This window comes from Triturus cristatus, chromosome 7 (assembly GCF_964204655.1).
Source record: "Triturus cristatus chromosome 7, aTriCri1.1, whole genome shotgun sequence".
NCBI lineage: Eukaryota > Metazoa > Chordata > Amphibia > Caudata > Salamandridae > Triturus > Triturus cristatus.
This window is the reverse complement of record NC_140590.1, coordinates 641,602,900-641,625,005: the sequence shown is the minus strand read 5'-3', so window position 1 is coordinate 641,625,005 and position 22,106 is coordinate 641,602,900. Positions and strand designations below refer to the sequence as shown.

Here is a 22,106-nt window from a genome sequence, read left to right as displayed (position 1 = left end):
TGTTTTGACACGTGAAATGAGGCCATGTGCTCTTGACATGTGAGATTCAGCTCTGACATACGGTATGGCTGGGCTCGGATCATTCGCAGCTCAAGCAGGTGCGCCTTGTCAGCCCCTCACCCTAGTATAATATGACACAGACTACAAAATCTGGTATAAAAGGACATGGTGTTTGCTGCTCTTTCCTTTATTCACAGTCAGCCCTAAACATAGCAGTGATTTCAGAGTAAAGACTGTTGCACATTCAATCTTGACGGCCAGTTGGAGTACGTTTTACCAGGCATCTCTGTTTGGTAACATTCTAAAACTTTTATCCACGGGTATTAAACTCCAGTATGTGAATCTTACCGGTTTTTCAAGGATATCCTCAAAAGGACCGATAAACCAAGGAGAATGTCCACGTTCTGCTGGTTGACATTCAAGCAGCACACAGATGGATTGCTCAACAAGTATTCAATTTCCATATACCAGCTCCCTACTCGCTGCTTGGCTGAGTGCCATCCTCCTGGTTTGCCCTTTGGGTCCGTTGCTGTCCTCTGTACCTGTCATTTCAGACCGTTTTAAGTGTATTCTGTACCCGTTTCAAGTGTTTTCTGTAGCTGTTAATTTAGCTTGTGCCTGATTTTGCACCTCATTTTTTGTTCAGAGAGCCTCGCCGCTCGCTTCACGACAATCTCCGTTTCCGCCACCTGCTTCCTACCTCTCAGTGCCCCCTTCCCCACCCAGGACATACTTAACGGATGCCGCAGCATGACTCCATTGAGCAGGTCTGTATACCAGCTCCCCCCTCGCTGCTTGGCTGAGTGCCATGCTCCTGGTTTGCCCTTTGGGTCCATTGCTGTTCTCTGTGCCAGTCATTGCTAATTGTTTTAAGTGTTTTCTGTACCTGGTAATTTAGCTTGTGCCTGGTTTTGTGCCTTACTTTTTGTTCAGCGAGCCTCGCCGCCCACTTCGTGCCGATGGTCGTTCCCACTTCCTGCCTCCCAGCACCCCTCTCAGGACCTACTGAATGGAGGACGCAGCGTGGCTGCACCGCTGTCACGCCATATGCACCTGGACTGTGCCCAGCACCAGGAATGCTGGTTCTTCTACCCTGCACAGCTACACCGCCTCAGGTGTCCAAGTCCTGGATCCTGGGTGCATCAACGACAACAACTGCTGCCGCACATATCCACGCACAACCCGTGAACTGTTCTCCTGCCTGCACTGTAGCTTCACCTTCAACACCAAAGTAACCAGCAACGCCGGAGACACCGCAAACACGACTGTGTCCACCACGCCGACCAAGACCGCCATGGCACAACTCCAGTGCATTCTACTAAGCACACGATCACTTGGCAAACACGCCACGGAGATCTGGGACACAATCTCATCCCTCACCCCGGATGTCATCTTCCTCATAGAGACCTGGCTAACACCACCACCTCTGCGCGGGATATCACACTGGGATCAATCCATCATATGCTGAGGTGGAATTGCCATCATCTACAAGTACACCATCCACTGCACGGCCTCCTCAGAAGACTCAACCTGCCAAATGCAACTGCCAACAACTAGAAAGAAACTGGTACACCAGCAAAGACAAAGGAGACCACACCACCTTCAAGACAGCAGTCAACCTGAAAGAAACAAAAAATAACCTATTTGTAGACCGCATAGAAAGCAGCACAAACTGCAGCAAGTAGCTCTTTTCCATCGTGAAGGAGATCTCAACCCTGCAGCTGCACAGAACAACATCATCCCCTCCCAAGAACTGTGTGAGACCCTGGCGGGCTTTTTTCATGACAAGACAAGATCTACGAAAACTTCAAACCCCAACCCTTCACCGCTGACAGCTTTAGCCTGCTCACACCCACGAACAGAAACCCTGGACACCAGCTCACCCATCTCACAGCTCAAGCCACAATCTCCATCATGAACTCAGTGAACTTGTGGGCACCCCCGCACCCTTGTCTCCACCACATCTTCAACCTTGGAAGCAAGACAATTGGTGACGAGGTCAAAAAGTCCTCAACACCTCCATCGCCTCGGCCTCCTTCCCTGAGGACTGGAAGGCTGAAGTAAGGCCCCGTCTGAAGAAACCATCCGCTGACCCAACAGAGCCGAAGAACCACCGGCCCATCTCCCTGCTCCCCTTTCATCCTCCTGAATCTGTCAGCCACCTTTGACACTGTCTCCCATACCATCTCGCTCAACAGACTCCACCACATCGCAATCCAGGAAGACGTCCTCAAATGTATTGCCTCATACCTCACCAAAACACCCCAGAGAATCCGCCTCCCACCATTCACTTCAGAGCCCAAGTAAATTATCTGTGGTGTCCCCCAAGGATAATCCCTAAGCACCAACCTCTACAACATGTACATAACCCTCCTGGCCAAAACTGTCAGATCGTACGGAGTCAACATCATCTCCTACGCCGACGACACTCAACTCATCCTCTCACTATCAGAAGACCCCTCCACCACCAGAGCCAACTTCCACAGATGTATGATGAATGTCGTCTATTTGAAGAAGGACAACTGTCTCACACTCAACACGGACAAGATGGAAGTCCTCATCTTTGGGAACAGAACCTCGCCATGAAACAACGCATGGTGGCCTGCTGAACTTAGCTCATCCCCCACCCCAAAAGACCACGCCGGCAACCTCGGCATAATCTTGGACAGCAAGTTATTGATTAAGAAACAGGTAAACGCAGTCTCATCCACCTGCTTCCACACCCTATGCATGCTCCGCAAGATCTTCAGGTGGCAACCAGTCAACTCCAGAAGGGCCGTCACACAGTCCCTCATCACAGCAGGCTGTACTACGAAAACACACTCTACATGGGGAAAATTATATAATATTGCTATGAGTATTATCTAGGTGACTGTCGTTTCAGATGATTATAATTGTTGGCTATTAGAATTGATGATGAATATGTTGTTTGGGTAAACTGAGAAATATCAATCTGAGTATTATCTTTATGATCGTTTAAGAGTTTCATTTAATTGGGTCAGTAAATTTAATCAATTCTTCACCAGAGGAAACTGGGTAATATTGCTATTATATCTTTACCTGTGAAGTAGACAGGCTTTATTCAATTTGTTGAATGAATTTAAATATGATGTATGCTTGTATGCAACATATTACATTTTGATCCAACTCGATTGAAGTATTTTAACCTGTATAATGTTTATGAAAGTTGTGCAATACAGTTATGAGTGAATGTTGTAGGGCTCTATTTGATGCGATTCATTTATTTAACTTTGTATAATATATGTTTTTAGAAATCTGTAACATTTTTAGTTTTGCATTTCTAGAAGATACATTTTTAGACATAATAAAAGTATCCTACTACAAAATGTTGTGAGTAGTGCAGATACTTTAATCGCTCCCACAATAGCGCATAACCTCTCATTCTACTGGCTTCATGGATCACTATCACATTGACTAGGACTCAGATGGCATCCCATGAATTTATTTTAAAACAAAATAAGGAGATTTCCTTTTTTTTAACCTATTTATTATTATGGAGCAAAAATCATATGAATTCCTCCGCATACATACATAATTATGGCTGCCAGCAGTTATTATATACAGATAGTATTAGTTCATTATCATAAAACATTTCACATTTGGCTCCCCAGACCCAAAAACACAATTCATTGGTACACCTAGCTTCAACTCAAATTTATGATTGAACAAATACTAAGATAAACCATCAGTAGGGTTGTACAGCACACTAACTCCAATCTTTAACTTCTAGATAAAGGTGTATAATTCCGAGATATTTTGCTCTAGGTTAGTCAGTGCCTCCTTCAAAAATTAATTCTTTACTCCTCTCAATGTGTTAATCATCGACAATTCCACAATTCAAATAACTCCATGAATATATACATGATTGACAGTTATAATTATAGACAGTTAGTGGTTAATTTCTCGTAGTTGAAAAAAAGCAAGAAAAAAAAGAAAGCTAATACATAACGAATGTCCTGCACATTTCCCCTTTGTGTTCCACTCCAGGTGTTTGTCTACCTCCCTCTATTAATACCCGTTCACCGGGTGTATACATATGCCATAGAACAGATTATCAATAGAGCTACTGCAGTTCTTACCCCAATTTTAGCTGACGGCAATATTCAAACCTCCATAGACCGCCCTGTTCCAGACTTCAAATGTATTCCCCCCCCCATTCCGCTGTTGGCGCCCAGATCAGGGCACTACGTTTCCTTGCCCTCCTTTTACAATTATAAAGAGTTTTCTCCAGATTATACATAGATAGCTTCTGTGAAAGCCACTGCTGCACTGTTGGAGTCTTGGGGCTCAGCCAAAAAGCTGATATACTGAGACATGCCACTCCTATGGTTATGAACATGATATAGAACTTCCCTTTATTGCCCAAAAAGCACCAATCAATTCCAAATAGCAAGTTAATCTCCACTTTCTCTTCCAGTACCACCTTTTGAAAAGTCTTGATTCCTTCTTTTAACACCAGTAGTTTTGAACATGGACAAAATGTGTGCTATATCTGCTGAACCCTCCCCACAGGGAAGACATTTATTCTCATACCTCTTCCTCCAGCTAAACATCTTGGCAGGGGTATAATACAAGATAAAGATACTCCTATAATGTTGAATCCTCAAACCTGCTGTCGGCATCACTTCTATGCCCACCTCAAGCGACTTCTGCAAGTCTATAACCTTGATTCCTAATATCATCTTCCATCTTCTGACTTGATACTCCATATCTCCCAGCACATAATCCGTCAATGCTTTATAGACTTGCTCAATCTTAACTCCCTTAGTACCACTTATAAGTTTCTAATACTGGATTTTATCAAGAGTTGGTCGTTATCCAACTTAACTATAAAGTCCATGATCTGAAGATACTTAAATACATTTTTCCATGCCAGGCCATACTTTTATTGGAGATCACTAAATGAGTACATTTGTCCATGTCTGAATAAGTTCACCAGTCTGGCACCACTGTTCACTCCCATGCGTTGCAGACTTTATCGTGCAATAACGATGGAAAGATGGATGACCTCCAGAGCAGGGTATATATATTATATTTTATATTATATTTCATATTTTCTATTTCAGTCGTGAGCAGTTTCAAGATTTTAAAAGTCGCTCCGATTGTCTGAAATGTCCGTTTATTGTAAGAACTAAACACAACATTCCTTTTAAAACATCCCTTGGCATCTATTCCCCAAAGTCAATTTATAAATGGATGGAAGCTTGGGCCGTATGACATTCATCTCCCTTCTCTATGTGATGAGACTCCCCATTTGCTGCATTAATGATGACCAGTAATAAAAACTTAAGTTGGAGAATGCCCATCCGCCCCTGTTGCTAGGGAGAACCATAAACCCTAGGGCTCACCGAGCCCTCTTGTATTGCCACAGAAAATTGTCACAAATGGCGTCTAGTTTTTTCAACCATTGTACTTTTACCTCTAAAGGTATTGCTCTAAATAAATACAAAACCTTGGGTAGTATAGTGATTTTTACCACATTACAGCTGCCAACTAAGGTTAAATGCAAACTATTGATTCTCCTCAAATCTTGCCTGTTTTAGTGATAGCCTGCAATCAACCCATACAGTTTAGCCTCCTTGTTTAACTCGCACTTCCTGGTTCTGGGGTAAGCAGAGCTATATCATCATCATCATCATATGCCAGCATTTTAGTATCAATCCCCTTTGTGCTAATTGGCCTTATCGCAGAATTTTTCTCCAATCGAATAATAAAAGGATCAATATAAAGCGTAAATAGGATGGTCAAGCATGGACCACCCTGCCTTGTCCCTCTTGTGATCACAATTTTTTTTCAGATTCCACCCCTATTATTTGCAGTCTGGTAGTTGGTTTAAATTATAACCTCTTTATAGCTTTAATTAGGCCAAGACCAAACCAATTTTGCTTGCACATTTCCCATAAATACTCCCAGGAGACCCGGTAAAATGCTTTCTCAGCATCGAGCAGGATCATACCCATTGGTCTCTCCGTCACTTCCGCAATATCAAATAAAGTGATTGCTTGCCTGATATGTTCTGTGGTCTCTCGACTGGGGATAACCCCATGTTGCTGGGGTGAAACGAATTTAGCCATGATCCTGCCCATACGTGACACAAGAATCTTTGAATAAAGCTTTGCATCACTATTTATTAACGAGATAGGTATGTATGGCACAGGTTTCATGGTAGGCTTCCCATTCTTCCTGAAAACGTTGACAATGTTAGTGCATCCCCATGATGTAGTGGCAGTCCCCTCCTGTTGAATGCCCAGGAAAGTGTCACTCATATCTCTTGTTCTCGGGGAAAAATACCCAATAAAATTCTATTGGCATCTTATCCGGCCAGGTCGCTTGCCAGGTGCCTGGGAATTTAACGCCACTCTAGTTTCATCAGGAGTTATGGCGGATTCCAGAAATTCCAGATCTTCTTTCCAGCGACCCAATGAGAGAGATAAGTCATCTTGGTATAATTCCCCGTAATACACCTTAAAGGCTCTAGGTATAGCCCCAGGAGTGCTAACCAGGCCCCCATCCTTACCCCAGTAAGCCTCTATACCTCTATTTGCCTTCTTCTGTCATACACTGAGGCCCAGCAATGTTCCCACACTCTCGCCATACTCATAACTTTCAACTCTATAAGTCTGATATCTTTCTGCTAATGCCTCATGTGTAGTGTTTCCAATTTTCAAAGCTCTGCATAAAGCCCCCTGACATTCTGAGCTTGCTGCCTCTGGTTATATTAGCCCAAACTAATAGTTTTGCACCTTATTCCACTTTGTAACGAATCCTACACCGTTCTTCCCGAGGCGCTGTTTCTATTATCTGCCAGAAAATCAACAAGCCATCTTCTTATATGCTCAATCTATTTAGAATATAGGAGTCATTTCCTGTCAAATGTCCAGTTCTGCGTTGTCCTGGTTGCCCCGATATTAGTGAAAACAAGAAAAAGAGGATTATGGTTTGAAAAGATCCTCGGGGTATTTTAATTTCAGCATTCCCTATTAAACTACTTAATTTATAAAATAATCCAGCTGGAAGTATTTCTTATGCAGATGCCCATAGGTCAACCAGCCCATGGTCTCTCATCAGCTGGCAAACTGCTCCATGTACCAGTGGTTTTCGACCACTAGACTGCCCTGGCTCTGTCATGTTGCTTACAATATCCATGTGTGCATCAAGATTGCCACACACAACCAGGGGTTGACCACACAGTCAGCTCTACATCCAGCCCACCTATGACCGCAGCTTCGTCTAGATTAGAGCTGTATATGTAGCATTTAGAGAATAAATGAATACTCCTATTAAGCACAAGGAATGCCCGGAGGCATCTTGGCACGAGACTAGACTCCCCCTTTGACATTCCACTAGTGCCCATCTATCAAGCTTAAGGTTGTTCGGGAGACTCCCTTTCACAACGCATCTCTTACTTCTGGCTAAGGAAGCCAACCCTCTCTTAGAGGAGCCCTGAGAATTACATGCCAAAAGTGTGTAGCACATGACTCACAGCCATGCTGTCTTATCGCAAGGAATGTGCATTTCTTACTCGCAGATAACATTTGCCCCCATAGTTCTGAACACCTTAGCAACATTCTGCCTTTTAGTTCTATCATTTAACCCACATACATTGGCATTAAACCCACATTTCCGACTTATTGGTTGATAAGATCATGCCTCTAGTCTTGACAGATCACAAGGCGGTATTTCTTAAGCTAAAAATATCAACCAACAACTTCCTAACTCCTAATACATCCACTGTTTTTAAATATTGTCCCTGGAAAAAAATAGATAGCACAGAATTAAATACTTTTCTGGGGAGGTCTCATCCCATAATAGAAAATGATATTGCGCTAGCGTTAGCCAATTATGCTGATTGAATCTAGTTACCCAGCTAGCTCCCTCAAAAACAAAGATAAGCGAATGTCAGACCAACGTAAGCATCGGTTTATGAAACGCAGTCTAGAGTCAGAACATCTAGCCTTCCGCCAGCCTCCGAAGAGCATCGCCAAAGCCTGGGGTCTTGTCGCCTTTATTTTCAGTGTAGATGCTTGGGCCTTGTTGCACCAACAGCTTTGGTTCATCTGCCCGCTCTTCGACACCTCCCTAATGAAAAGGCGCATTTCCTTCACTCTCCTGTAGATTTGTCGAAGCTGGTGCTTGAGAAGTACTTGAATCATTCTAAGGTCGCCCTTTGCAGCTGCTCGATAAAGTGGAGTTGAATGTAAAGAATCTGTTGCATCTGGATTGGCTCCATTGGATAGAAGCATGACAGCAATCTCATGCCTATTGTTAGCGCCTGCGCAGCGTACTGGGGAGCAGCCATTCTGATCCACAGCATTCACCTGGACTCCTTTTCCAATCAGGGCTGCTGAGGCAGCAATGTGTAGAGAAGTCCAATCCGCATCACTCAAAGGTACTCCCAACCCCAACAGAAATTCAACAATATCTGTATGTCCAGCAGAACATGGCCAGTGCAGCGGGGTTCTTTTATCCTGGTCTGTTTTGGTAAAAAGAGATTTGTCTGCAAGGACCCTGGTCTTCAGCTCAAATAGTACTTGTTATAACGCAAACATTTACAACGCATGCCTTTACAACACAGTTTTTACATCGCAACATCCACTACAATGAATGATTTTACATCGCATGCCATCACAACACATTTTTAGAAACTACATTTACAACGTATTCCATTACATCACATGATACCATTACAACACATACCATTACATTGCAGGTAAGGTAAGTGTTGGATAGTGTAGGCTTAAAAATTACTATTCCCACCCCAGTGAGTGCAACAGTAGGGTAAGTGTTGGATAGTGTAGGGGTAAAAATTACTATTCCCACTCCAGTGAGTGCAACAGTAGGGTAAGTGTTGGATAATGTAGGGGTAAAAATTACTATTCCCCCTCCAGTGAGTGCAACAGTAGGGTAGGTGTTGGATAGTGTAAGGGTAAAAACTATGCATTGTAATGGTATGCGTTGTAATGGTATGCGTTGTAGTGACATGTGTTGTAATGACATGCATTGTAGTGACATGCGATGTAATGGCCGTGTTGTAATGGCATGTGATGTAAAGGATGCTGCGTTGTAATGGCTGCGTTGTAAAGGTAGTGCGATGTAATGACTGCGTTGTAAAGGTTGTTTCCCCTTCAGCTCATCCAGCTGGCCCCTGTAAGCCAAGTCACAAACCAGCACATCAGACACCAACCCTTCCATGCCTGAACCATCAGCACCCATGCAATAGGAATGACCAAGTTGTGGTCCTCGATGATAAGTTGATTAACGTTGCACTTTTATGACCTTTGTTTAATTTCTGTTATAAGGAAGTGTTAGACAGTATTAAAAGTGGACAAAACACATGTTGGGTGAAGCAAGCTTTTTCCACAATAAAGCAGTACTTAGGTTTAATAGAACAGAAATGGAATATAATGAACGCCTTCATGGTGGAAAAGTTGAACATATGTAACCATCAGTTGTGAAATGTCAATGTATTGTAATCTGTATGTTCGAAGAAAGCACAATATTTAGTTTTATTAAAAAGTGACAAAACAATAAAAAAAATAAAACACGGATAAACCACAGGTCTAAGTCATCCGCTCCATGGTATTCCCAGGAACTGAATTGAGAGAATTGAAACAAAGTATAGGCGCCAGGAGCAACTCTGGAGATTAAACTATAATCAGGAAGAAAACATTTAAAACAAGTCCCTAATTAAGGAGTATAAAACTTTTATATGTTCAGCCAAAGCCACATTTTTCATGGACAAAATAAATACAGATAAAAACTCCGCTAAGGAGCTCTTTAGCAGAGTCTGATCTCTCTCCAATTTTAACAATAAAAACACTGTCTGCACCGATTAATCTGTTTGCGATAAATTAGCAGACTATTTCTTATCAAATGTAAATGGCATATTTTTTTAGTTTACCGCTAATACAAATTCAGCAAACCTGGTTGTTCCCTCACATAAATAGATGCTCGAGGAAACAATTACTATCAAACCAGATCAAGGTTCCTCAGCTTTTACTGCTTTCACCCCCTCATGGAGGAGAAGGTTGCAAAGTTGATAGAAGCCTCCAAATCAGGCTCCCTAGCCAACACTCTCCCATCCTCCCTAGGTTCTCCATGCAGTCTCAGAGATGGTGTCAGTCCATCTTATGGCACTCCTGAATAAAATCCTAACTTCTGGACATTTTCCTTCAGCTTGAAAAAAGGCATCTATACTGCCACTTTTAAAAAAGCCCTTCTTAGATCACCACGATGTAAAAAATGATATACCTTTCTCATGCCTTTCTCTCCCACCCAACATTCTAGAGAAGGCAATGAATCAAGATATCATAGCCTTTCTTGGAAACACCAATCTTTTTGGTCCCTTGCAGCACAGGTTCAGATCCAATCATTTAACAGAGAAAATCAGAGCCATTATTGTTAATGGAGGTAAGGTGACCCTGATTTTGCTCGATCTTTCAGCCGTGTTCAATAGGGTCAACCACTCTTTACTGTTTAACCGGCTCGAAAGCACGGTATCAATGGCCTGGCACTCTCACTGCTAAGCTCTTTCCTGCCCAATAGAGAGCAAGTAGTTGCTCTGGAGGACCTCACCTCAGAGCCCTTCTTGCTTCCTTGTGGGGTCCCGCAGGGATCTTCATTTAGCCCCACCCTTTTCAACATTATGTCACTTCTCTCATCAAGCTAATCCGGTCTTGTGGTTTTTCGGTCTTTTACTCCACCTGTAAATGGTGGAACGTACTGCCTGGCTATCTCAGAGCCAAGTCAGATCTGGCAAAATTCAGGAAGCAGTTGAAAACCTGGCTTTTTGCCCCTACTGCTAATTAGTCTTCCGCTCTGTCTATATAGGGCCCTGTTTGGACACTAGTGCCAAGAGGCCAATTGGATTTGAGTGCTCTACAAGATGATACTTATTAAATATTAGAATACCATCCAGGGGAAAATGGTAACCTCAATACCTAATTGGGGGAGTGTCCTGCTTTGGCCAATCATGTCCAAAAGTTGATCCTTTACATGTCATTGTGGTCCTTTTTTAAAACATTGCCCCCCTACAGCCCTACTGTCTCCCACCCATACCCCTTACTCCTATCCCTATTCTCCCCCTCCCACCGCCCCCCTACCTTAGTGAAACATACAGGCCCATGTCAGGTCTGTCAATGGTTTGTGCGCCCTCCAACCCTCTGCCAGAACCTAGTGTTCATCAATCATTAATTATCAATTATAAAGCAACTATAGTACAGATATAAAGACAACAATAGGAATCATGAATAAATAAAAAGGAGATTTCCAATGTAGTTCATTGGGAAAAATGTTTAGCGGGACAGTAACTTTGCTGTTGTCAGTTACAAAGTTTTACTTTAGTCATTTCATTTTTTAGGTTTGGCTAAAGAAAAATGTAGCTTCTGTAAGACCTCCAGTCATCAAGTTTTCAAAAAAGTACAATAAGAGCAGAAAAGATCCTTTGGCTTTCTGTGTTTGTTATGGTTTGCTGTTGCTTGAATTGTCATTCCGTGGTCTTACCCCTAGTGCTACAGACCCTCAATGCCATCCAAGATAATGTGGCAGACAGGTCAGGATTGAGTGCAAGTCCATTAAGGGAGCTATCTAGGGAAACTAGGAGTGGTTGGCCAACCTTGGCCTTCGTGAGATATGGAGAGCTATGCACTCCCTAGAGCGTGACTACATGTTAATTTCCTCTCAACATCAAATGTGTGCCAGAATCTTCTGTTTCCTGGGCTTCTCTCAAATTCTGGGAAGAGTTGTGGAGTCACCCATAGGGACCAGATCTCTGTTGGATCATACCCCTATCTATTTGCTCTTGGAGCTCCCGGAGACTACGCAATTCTCTGCTGTGTAATGTCCAGCATGTTGAACAAACCCCTGAGGCCTTGCGTATGTTCCTTTTAGCTAATGACGAAGAGGAAGTAGGGATCGGTACTCCATGGGACTTGTTCACGGCTTATATTGGGACCGCTTTATGGCAGCAAAATGTAATAGAGATAGGAGAGAGAAATGAGCTGAGATGGAGGGGCTAAAGAATTAGAAGAAGTATATAAAAGAACTGAGATAGACGTGCCCTGTGTCAGCTGGAAGCTGCTCGTGTCCAGCTCAAAGTGATAGAAATGAAGAGAGCAGAATACTGTCTTTTGCGGGTGATACAAACTAATTATAGCTGGGGCAATAAAACCAGAAACCTTCTGGCTGCCAAATTGAGAGCAGGCTCCAACAAGAGAGGATTTCCTTAATACCTAGTGCTGGGTCTTCACATGGATGATCCAAACATCCACCATGAGTGATTCAAACATCCACCGGGAGTTCCAAGATTTCAATAAAACCCTATGCATGGCAGAGCAAGTAGGGAAACCTGAGAATTATGTTAACAACCCTACATTCTTGCTCCTCCTACAACCCTATAGAGAGGCTCTAGGGAGCCCAATAGAGGTAGCAGAGGTTATCTCAGCTATCACCTGTTTAAAACTGCAAAAGTCTACCGGACCTGATGGTTTTACAGGATTATTTAACAAATCCTTCTGTAACACCTTCGCTCTGGTTCTCACCCGCTCATACATTCCTTTGCTGCTTCTCCTTCCCTCATTGACACAATGTGTAAAGCCTCAATTGTAGTTATTCCCAAACCTGGCAAGGATCCTTCCTGGTGTTCCTCAGGATGACTGATCTCACTGCTCAATATTGACACAAATCTTTTCTCTGGGATTCTGGTGGCACGCTTTGCTCCATTAATGCAGGATCTTGTTGGCCCCATTCAAGGTGGGTTTATACCTAGCAGGAATACAGCCTATAACACTAAACAAACCCTACATTTAATTGATAAAGTTTGAAGCTCTTGGTCCCCTGCGGTGTTTTTAGTTGTTGAGGTTGAAAAAGCAATCAACATGGTACACTGGCTCTTTTTATGGTCAATTCTTTGTGAGTACGGGCGCCGTCCCAGATTTTGGACGTGAGTTACCAGTGTCTACACCAACCCAATGGCCAAAGTTATGGTAAATGGGTGGGCTTGTAAAACGTTTCGAATAGAGAGGGGAATGAGACAGAGCTGCCTGCTCTCGCCCCAGCTTTTTGCCCTCTATATAAATCCATCAGAAAACCTGATAAAGACACATTGGGATATCAAGGACGTATCCATTGGCAAGAAAAAGCATAAACTTTGTCAATTTGCAGATGATATGTTGCTGACACTAGCGGAGCCTGCACATTTGCTGCCACCTCTCCTTGAGGAAATGGACAGATTTAGCCAGGCAGCGGGCTTTAAAATTAATGTCCAGAAGTCACAAATCTTGTACATCTCCCTCCCACCTAAATGTGTAGAAGAACTACGGGCCACTATCCTGTATCCTGGGCTATGAGATGTATCACCTGCCTGGGAGTTAAGAACTTCCTGGCCCTGGAGGATACTGTAGAGTCAATTACGTGGAGCTTTTGTGGCAGATAACATAACGGCCTTGCCCAGGTTTCTATATCGGGTCCAGGCTTTACTCCTACATCCCCTGAGAGGGTCTCTGAAACAGATTCAGTATACAATCAACAATTTAATTTGGGGGTCAAGGGAGCCAGACTCGCTATAAGTGTGATGTACCCTCCAACTTCAGAAGAACAAACAACTATCGTATGACTCAACTCCAATATATGGTGGAGTGGGGAGGGCTGCCACTGAGAAAGCTTGGTGCTTTCTACATCAGATAATCTGAGGCAACCACATTTGGAAGGCTCCATGGCTTCTGAGAAGCCACAGATCCTGGGGCCTTTATTCATCACCAATTACTCAGGTTACACTCTCTTAATGGGATACAGTCATGGTGAAAAGGGTCTCTCATCGTACCCTCTGCCCTAACTCCTGTCATGGGAAACCCAGATTTTACTCTGGTAATGGATAGGGGCCAGTTCTCACAGCGACAGAAGGCTAATTGTACACGAGTGAGGGAATTGTTAGATACACAAGGTATCAAAACAGTCGACCAAGTTGGTAAGATTATGGCCTTCCTGAATCAATTAGACTGCATTATGCTCAGGTACACCATTGGGTGTTACATGGAAACGTGAACGCTGGGGCCTGCAGCCCTCTTACCCCTTTGAGAAATGGGTATTTCTCAAAACAGATAATAGACTCCTAATCTCTGAAATTTATAAAACTTTTAACTGGGAGCATCATAAGGTATTGACTGCCGACCAATTGCTGTGAAAGGAGGAGATTGGGTGGACCACTATGAAAAAGGAATGGGTCAAAATACTTTCTCGCGCGAGAGGTCGACGTCGCTTTGTCCCCCTAGCCGCACATTCTACGTAATTGTGCATGCTTTGTCCTCTTCTCCGCCGCCCCCCACTACCACCTCCTGTCAAGAGTTATTCCAGATAATGTGGATCTTCCCCCATCCTGGGGAGCGCACGCTGCTATTTCGGACTCTCATTGCCTTGTTTGTGTGTTATTGTTGGTTTTTTTTTTCTTTTTTTTGGAGAAAATATGAAACCGTCCTTTTTTGATCGCCCTTGGACTATGGCCGCAGCCTATTATATGTGCTTTCGAACTTTCGGGAGCTTTTGCTTCTGGCTCATTTGAATGTATGGCGTTGCCTTGCTGGCTCCCGAGCTTTCTAGCGGCCGGCCCTTGTGGTTTTAGGCCCTTGTTTGTATCTCTTTAATGTGTAATAAAGGTTTCTTCTTAAAAAAAAAAAAAAAATACTTTCTCGCCCAAGGATGAATGCCTCTAGCACATCAAGGAGGGAGACCCTTACAAAGATTGCAACCTACTGGTACTACACACCTAAAGAATTACCAAAAGTGGAACCCCAGCAGAAGTGATCTTTGTGGAAGGAACTCCAGTAACTCTAGGTCACTTATCCATTTATTATGGCACAGAAGCCCTGGACGAGATAGATCATATGTATGAGTTTGGTCTGTTGAGATTCCCAGCATATGTTATTCTGGGGGAGGCAATTGTCCTCTCATAACCCTTGAAATTGAAACAAGGCAATCATATCACCTTCCCTTTTGGGGGCTGCTAAACAAGTTATACTAAGCTTCTGGGCCAGGGAGGATGTCCCCACCTATAGAACCAGGCTATATCAGGTTTGAGCTTTGCTTCGAATTAAAACAATCTCATTGGGGGTAGCAGGAACTGAAGACACGTTTGGTCTCTTTAGAAGGCCTGCCTAGGCATGCCATCATCTGAATTTCTTAAGGTAACATGCCCCAGATATTTGTGTGGACTTAATATTACCCCAATGGCACATGCAAGTCAGATGGTTGTGGTCCAACGGTGATCAGTCCGGTATGTTTCTGCTGGCATCCACAGCTACGTTCCAATTCCCTGGATGGTTGTTAGAATGACTGGTGGAGGTTTCAGGATGTCGGGGTGGGTGATGGGAGAGGGGGGTTGGATACTATAGTTCTTTTTGTTCATTTTTCCATTAATTTGCCTTATCTGTTGAGATCTGCATATCAGCATACCGGTTCATGGACTTGCACATTGGTATCCTGGCACTGCCTTTTTCAATTTGTGTTCATTGATTTTTAGATACACATAGTATTTGTGTTCCACATCAGTGGAAGAATGTCAATTTGCAATCCCCGTCTGCTTGAGTGTGGGTATCGAAAGCTCATTAAAAACAGTTAATCCTACAGTAGCAACTGGCTTAGTGATCAGTGACAAACACCCTGTACAGAGAGTATGCAAGGCAGGTAGTCCTCTCATCTATCAGCTGATGAGATGCTTACTTCAAAAGGGTGACATTAACACAAATTATTCCTTGATAGCACGCCCTGTTGTTCGTTGCTCACTGACTCCCTTTCCAACCGTTCCTCTGGATGGTATCTTTGTAGCAATTAAAAACCTATTCACAGTTTGTAAGCTTGCTAGGGAAAGCAATTGGAAATTCATTTCAAACATATCATTTTGTTTCCTGATGGAGGGGTCACGTGTGTAAGAGCTGAAGGTATTTCCTAACCAACACATTAGAAGTGAGAACAAGAACAGCACAGGAGTAAAGGGTTTGCTTTTTGGGAGATTTTGTGGCAGCAATTGGAAAATTATATTTGTCCTTCAAGCAGCATGTGTTTTTTGTGTTGATTATTTTTTTATTGCAATATCATAAAGCAATTATATCACAAATAACAAATGTTGGCCTTGGCCCTTTCTAAAGTTCCCTAAAACTTTTTGCCTTCCTCCTAGACCTTTTTTCTGACATGGTGTTGCCAACTTAGATTCTTTGGGCACTTTGCCACTGCTGATCAGTGTCAAAGTGCAAGTGCTCCCTGTATAAAGTGTAATGGTAATTGGTTGTCCATAATTGGTATATGTGTTTTACTAGTAAAGTCCCTAGTAAAGTGCACTATGTGTGCCAGGACTGGTAATGCAAATGCTACTAGTGGGCCTGGAGCACTAATTGTGCCACCCACACCAGTAGTCTTAAAGAGAGAACTCAGTCCTGCCACTGCAGTGCCTGCGCGCAGTTTGTTGAATTGCCTTGTTGTCCTGACAAGTGCACTCACTTGCCAGGCCTTAACCTTCCCTTTTTTATGCACATCAGACACCCCTATGGTGTCTGATGTGTCTCGCCCCCCCCCGGGCAGGGTGCAGTGTATGTGAAAGGTAGGACATGTACTAAGGTGTGTACCATGTACTGACTGTGAAATACTCTCCATTTCGTTTTTCACTGTTGAAAGGCCATCTTGCCCATAGGACAGAATGGGGAGGCTGTGTAATATGTTTCCAGCCTATCTTCCCATAGGCTTAAGATGGAGAGGTGACATTTAGTGTGCCTGAACTCACAATTTAATAACACATCTTTTTTTTTAAGGTAGTTTTTGAATTGCGTGTTTAGAAACCACGCTTTTAGAAGTGGCTGGTTTTCTTGTTCTAACAATTCTGATGTGTCTCTGCCTGGCTGTGGATTGACTGTCTGGATTTGAAAGTGATAGGATCTGGGGAATGTCTTAACCCAGGGGAGTAGGTGAGACAGTAACAGGCTGACCTGGATCCGGAGTGTGGGGGGAGGAGTAGCCCCTGGAGGTGAAGAGGCCTGGGCTGCCGCCATAAAACAATGGTCCATCTCCTGCTGAGTGATTGAGGAACCAGACCCCTACTATCAAAGGAAGAAGGTGTCACTGGCAGGGAGACTCCCAGAACTGATTTAGACAGGGGTCAGTGCCCTCTGAGCACAAAGACTTTAAAGGCTTTGAGGGGTATAAGTATTAGAGCCCCATGTGTTTAGGCGGCTGCTGTTCGTCTGGCTGGGGAGAATTTCTGCTGCTGGGCCCCAGGAGGAGACTGGCACGTGGGACTGCCTCCCTGCTGGAGGGCCCTGTGTGTTGGCCTGCCTGGACCCAGCTATGCCCCTGGACTTTGGACTATAGCACCTGGTGAGCGTTTTACTTCTATTTGGAAGAGCGCTGGCTTTTTGCTGCTGAGAGGAGCTGGCGTCTGGCAGCGCGCTGCAGAGGTGCCTACCGAGTGAATCTCAAGCGTAGGGATTCCACCCTGCACGGCTGACCCAGCGGGAGCCTACCCCGCATCTGTCTTTACTTTTGCGGGTGCCCACCCAGCATTTATGTATTATTGACAAGCGGGTGCCCACCCCGCAATTGAAGTTCGTTGCGGGAGCCCACCCCGCATTCTGCGCTGAGGGAGAGTCGCTGGCCGCTTCCAACGCGACCCGGAAGTCAGAAAAAGCTGCCCGGAGGTGGGCGGAGCCTGCTGTCTCTCAGCTGTCTGGAGCCTCGCAGGCTCCGTGTCAAAGTCCCGGGTCCCAGGAGGGAGTCCGGGTGAAGTCCAGAGAGGCCGAGTGTCCCAAGAGGGAGGCGGGGCTCCTGTGTGCTGGGGGAGCCCCGCAGGTGGCAGAGGAATCTGGAGCCGGTTGCGGGCTCCATTGCCGCCTCCCTGTGCGCCCCGGTGAAGTCAGGAGGCACCACAGAGCCTACATCCTGGCAGGAGCCCACCCCGCCTTCATGGTGGTCCCGTGAAGGCCCCGAAGGAGCCCGGTGAGTGGGGGCTAAGCGGGAGCATTGTTGGCGCTCACCGGAGGTACAGTGCTGCCGAGTTGTGTCCTGGAAGGGGGGACTGTCGAAGACACCCGAAGAGCCCAGTGAACGGGGCTCACAAGGCACAGTAGTGCCAGTGCCTGATTTTCTCAGCTGCACCGCAGTTGCGTGCAGCTGCAACGAAGGGGCACGTTTGTGTTCAGAGTCCCGAAGTGGGGCTCTCCCGGTACAGGGAGTGCCAGTGCCTCATTGATCTTCCCAGCTGCACTGCGAGAGCATGGGCAGCTGCAACGAGGGGGCCAAGTAGACGGTCCTGCGGGAGCCCTGATGTTTTGGACATAGGGCATTGAGCCCGCGTGAAAGTGCCCCTTTTGTGTGATGGTTAAAGGGCGCAAGGCCCTAAGGTGATGTACGCACCTTGTGGCAGTGTTACTAGGGTGCACTGCTGAGTTACTGCATAATGTGTTCATGCTTATGTGTTTTAGGATGATGCATAATGTGTTTATGCCTGCAGCTTATGCCTAAACTGATTCATGCAAAGTGTCTGTGCCAGTAGTTACTGGTTGTTTCATTTTACCACTAAGTGAGTTCTAATGGTTCTGACAGTGGCCCGATTGGCCCTGTCTTGTATATAATCCCCTGTGAGTATTGCCTAGTACCAGTGGGCACAGTGTATATTGTGTGATTACTATTCTAATGTGTTTTGGATAATACAAAGGCTATTTTTATATATAACCTTGTGTGGAGTTTCTTTTGTTGTGTGCCTAGGGTGTCGCTGCTGTGAGTGGGTGTTGCGCAAACGCTTTACACATTGCCTCGGGGATAAGGCTGACTGCTCGTGCCAAGCTACCAAGGGGGTGAGCAGGGGTTATCTTCAGCGTGTAACACCCTTGCCCTGACTAGAAGCAAGGGTCCCTATTTGGACTAAGGTACCTACCTCATCCAACTAGAGACCCCCAGTTCCAACAACAAACATGAGAGAAAAACATACTCAATTAAATAATTTAGTAGTTTATATTAAAAGAGATAGGAAGAGGAATCGAGACATAGAATATATAGAAAAGTAAAGAAGAGAGAGGGGAGAGGAAAAGAAAGGGGAAATAGATTGAGGGAGGGGAGCTATGCAGGTGGGGATTCTAGGTGGACGGGTGGCTGTAGGAAGGGGGGCCACAGGGGGGTTGGGTATGGGGTAATCCTAGGGAAGAGGGTCGTTATGGGGGGGAAGAGGTGAGCGGATCAGGTGGGTCTTGGGTTTTGGTGGGGAGGGAGAGCGGCAGAGGGCTTTTGGTAGGGAGGAAGAGCGGCAGAGGGCTTTATCAGGTCTGGGACTGAGCTCGATTGGGGGGTTGAGAGTGTAGGAGTGTAATCATATAGACCGATTCAGGATGGTCTTCCCTAGAAGGGGTTAGGAGGAGGTTGGGTCTTAGTATAGTTATGGTGGGAAAAGTAGCCTAGTAGTTATGACAGCTTCTCTCGGGGTGGGGGGTGGTCACCTATGTTTGGGTGTAGGGAGGGCTAGGGTTCACCTGGGGGAGGGGCAGTGAGGTTGAAGTTGGAGATGTGGCAGTATTATAGGACGGGGTAGAGGGGTTAGAGGTCTGTGGGAGGCTAGTCCGAGATGGCCGCTATAGCAGAAAAGTAGCGCTAGGTCCTCTTTCAGTTACAAGTGATCTGTGGGGAAGGGGTTTAGAGAGATTAGGGGGAGGGGAAAGAGGGAGAGGACTAGTGTTGGGAGAATCTGCAGAGAAGTGTAGTTAGAAATGGATGCTGGTCGTCAGGGGGAGCGTTAATTTGGGGGGGGTGGGATTTGCTAGTGCTCATTCATTGAGGGGATATGGGAGGCACAGCTTGTGGCTTCATTGATCCCCCAATCCCATCATAGATTCATCACTAATGGCAGAGGCAAATCATCAGGGGTAAATTGTAGTATTGTTGAGCGCTTCTTGTCTGTTTGCAAGTGTTTTGTGCCTGTGGTGGGGTGGGGCCATGTAGAGATCGAGTAGGGAGGCAGAGAGCTTGGTATTCTGATGTGATTGCCATGTGTGGGAGAGGGACCGATCGGCTGTAACAGGATTCATGGAAAGTCAGGGTGCTGGGAGGAGAGCCTCCAGTGGCAGTCTGCGGTGTCTCGAGGGGGGAGAGACAGGATGAGTGGAGGTCGGGGAGGGCCCTCAATCAGGAGGTTGTCATCCAACCTAAGACCACGCCAGTACATCCCACTAAACCCCACCCCCCCTCTCGCCAACCTCAAGCCCCATGGCCCCCACTCCTTCTCCATATCTGACCCACCCAACCTCTCAGCTAACGCCGCCAAAATCTTTAAACACAGACTACTCAAGCAACACCCTGAAATACTCATAGCCGACCTCTATCACAACTCCTCCAAAGGTAAGACGAAAACTGACCTCATCTTCTACACCTCACACCAGGCCAAATGGAGAAATAACCTAGCTAATCACCTGCGAGTCACCAAATCCACAAACATCCCCCACGGTCAAATTCGAACTATCTCCAAATCTTCTCCCTTCAGAATCAACACCACCATAACAGTTTACAAAAATGGCAAAGTCATGGTCAAAGCCAACGACCCCAACCTGCACCACTTTGAACTCACCTTCCCCAAGCTGCGAAACTCCATCTCGGCCCTGCCCGGCTGCCCCACCTCTTCCCTTCTCGTCCCCCAAAACCAGACCCTACTAAGAACGGCCATGAACACTGCCGGAAGCCCCCAACTACTGAACTCCTCAGACCTTTACCCCACCCCCACACCAGATCCCCCACTGTCCCTCACTCCCTTCCCCCCAACCATACCTCAAGACCTCACGCCCCGCCCCACCCCCTCACCACACCCAATACATCCACCCCATACCCCTACCCACGCTTACCCGAACACGCGCCTCACTAACGTCCAACCCTCAGACAAATAAATGCCAATACACTCAAGAAACACCCTCCACAATCCCCCCTCCTCCACCCATCAGAAGTCGCATGTCTTTCGCCATCTCCCCAAATACGACCAACCCCCGACCCTCCTGTCCCAGCCTACACCCTCAGCCGAATCAGCCCCAACACCTCCCTTTCCCCTAATCTTACCAACCCTCAAACCCTCTGTCCCAACCCACACCCTCAGTCCGATCTGCCCCTCAACCCCTCCCCTTCCCCCACCCCAAACCCAGAGTCAATGGCAGAACTAACTGAACGCCTCCCACATATCGAAAACCAACTGAACACTCTCTTACCTATGACCCCTAGGCACCTCTCAGCCATAAATGAAAATCTTTCCCTCCTACAAACCCAAATCAACACAGGGCATAGACAAAATCCTTCTCAACACAAATATGCCCCTCTCCCCCGCTCAACACTCAACACCCCCCCCTCATAAACATCAGTGAGCCACCTCAACTGCCCAATCACCAGTCAACCAGCTGGCGCCCCACAGCTCATAGCACCCAATCTCTTAGACCAAGAAGAGCAAAACCTGAGATGTCCCTGAGAGAGGCAACAACACTGGCCAAATCCTACGACCCCAGAACAACCCAATCCCCCCCTCCAACATACAGGTAATCACCGGAATAGGTAGAGCCAATAGCCATCCTAGGTCCACAAGACTGTCTCCCGAAATAAAGACCATTCCCCAAGACCCCACTCCCCCAAAACCATTCCAACAGCGACAATGTAAACTGTATGCTTAGAAACTGCAGATCCGCAGTCAAGCACCGAATAAAGCTGTCTAATACCATACTGAACCACGACATTGACATCGCATTCCTCACCGAAACCTGGCTCAATGAAACATCATATCCCCTCCTTGACCTTCTAGTTCCCCCGGGCTTCTCCATCATCAAAAAAGACAGAATAGACCAACGAGGTGGCGGCATTGCCATCATCCATAAGAACAACATCAATGTAGTTGAAATCAAAACACACTCCTTCTCTACCTACGAATACCTCAACACCAACATAACACGTCAAAACAACAAAGTAACAAAATGCCATCTCATCTACCACCCCCCAGGAAACTCACCTGCATTCTGAGAACAATTATCGGACCTACTTACTCATGGCTCCCTAGCCAACACCGACAACATCATCCTGGGTGATTCAACCTCCCC

At 45.6% G+C, this 22,106-nt stretch overlaps 1 pseudogene; it reads right to left on the bottom strand.

The window, feature by feature from the left end:
• Positions 1-7,971: 7,971 nt before the first annotated feature.
• Positions 7,972-9,234, bottom strand: LOC146810278 (uncharacterized; annotated as a pseudogene).
• Positions 9,235-22,106: the final 12,872 nt, after the last annotated feature.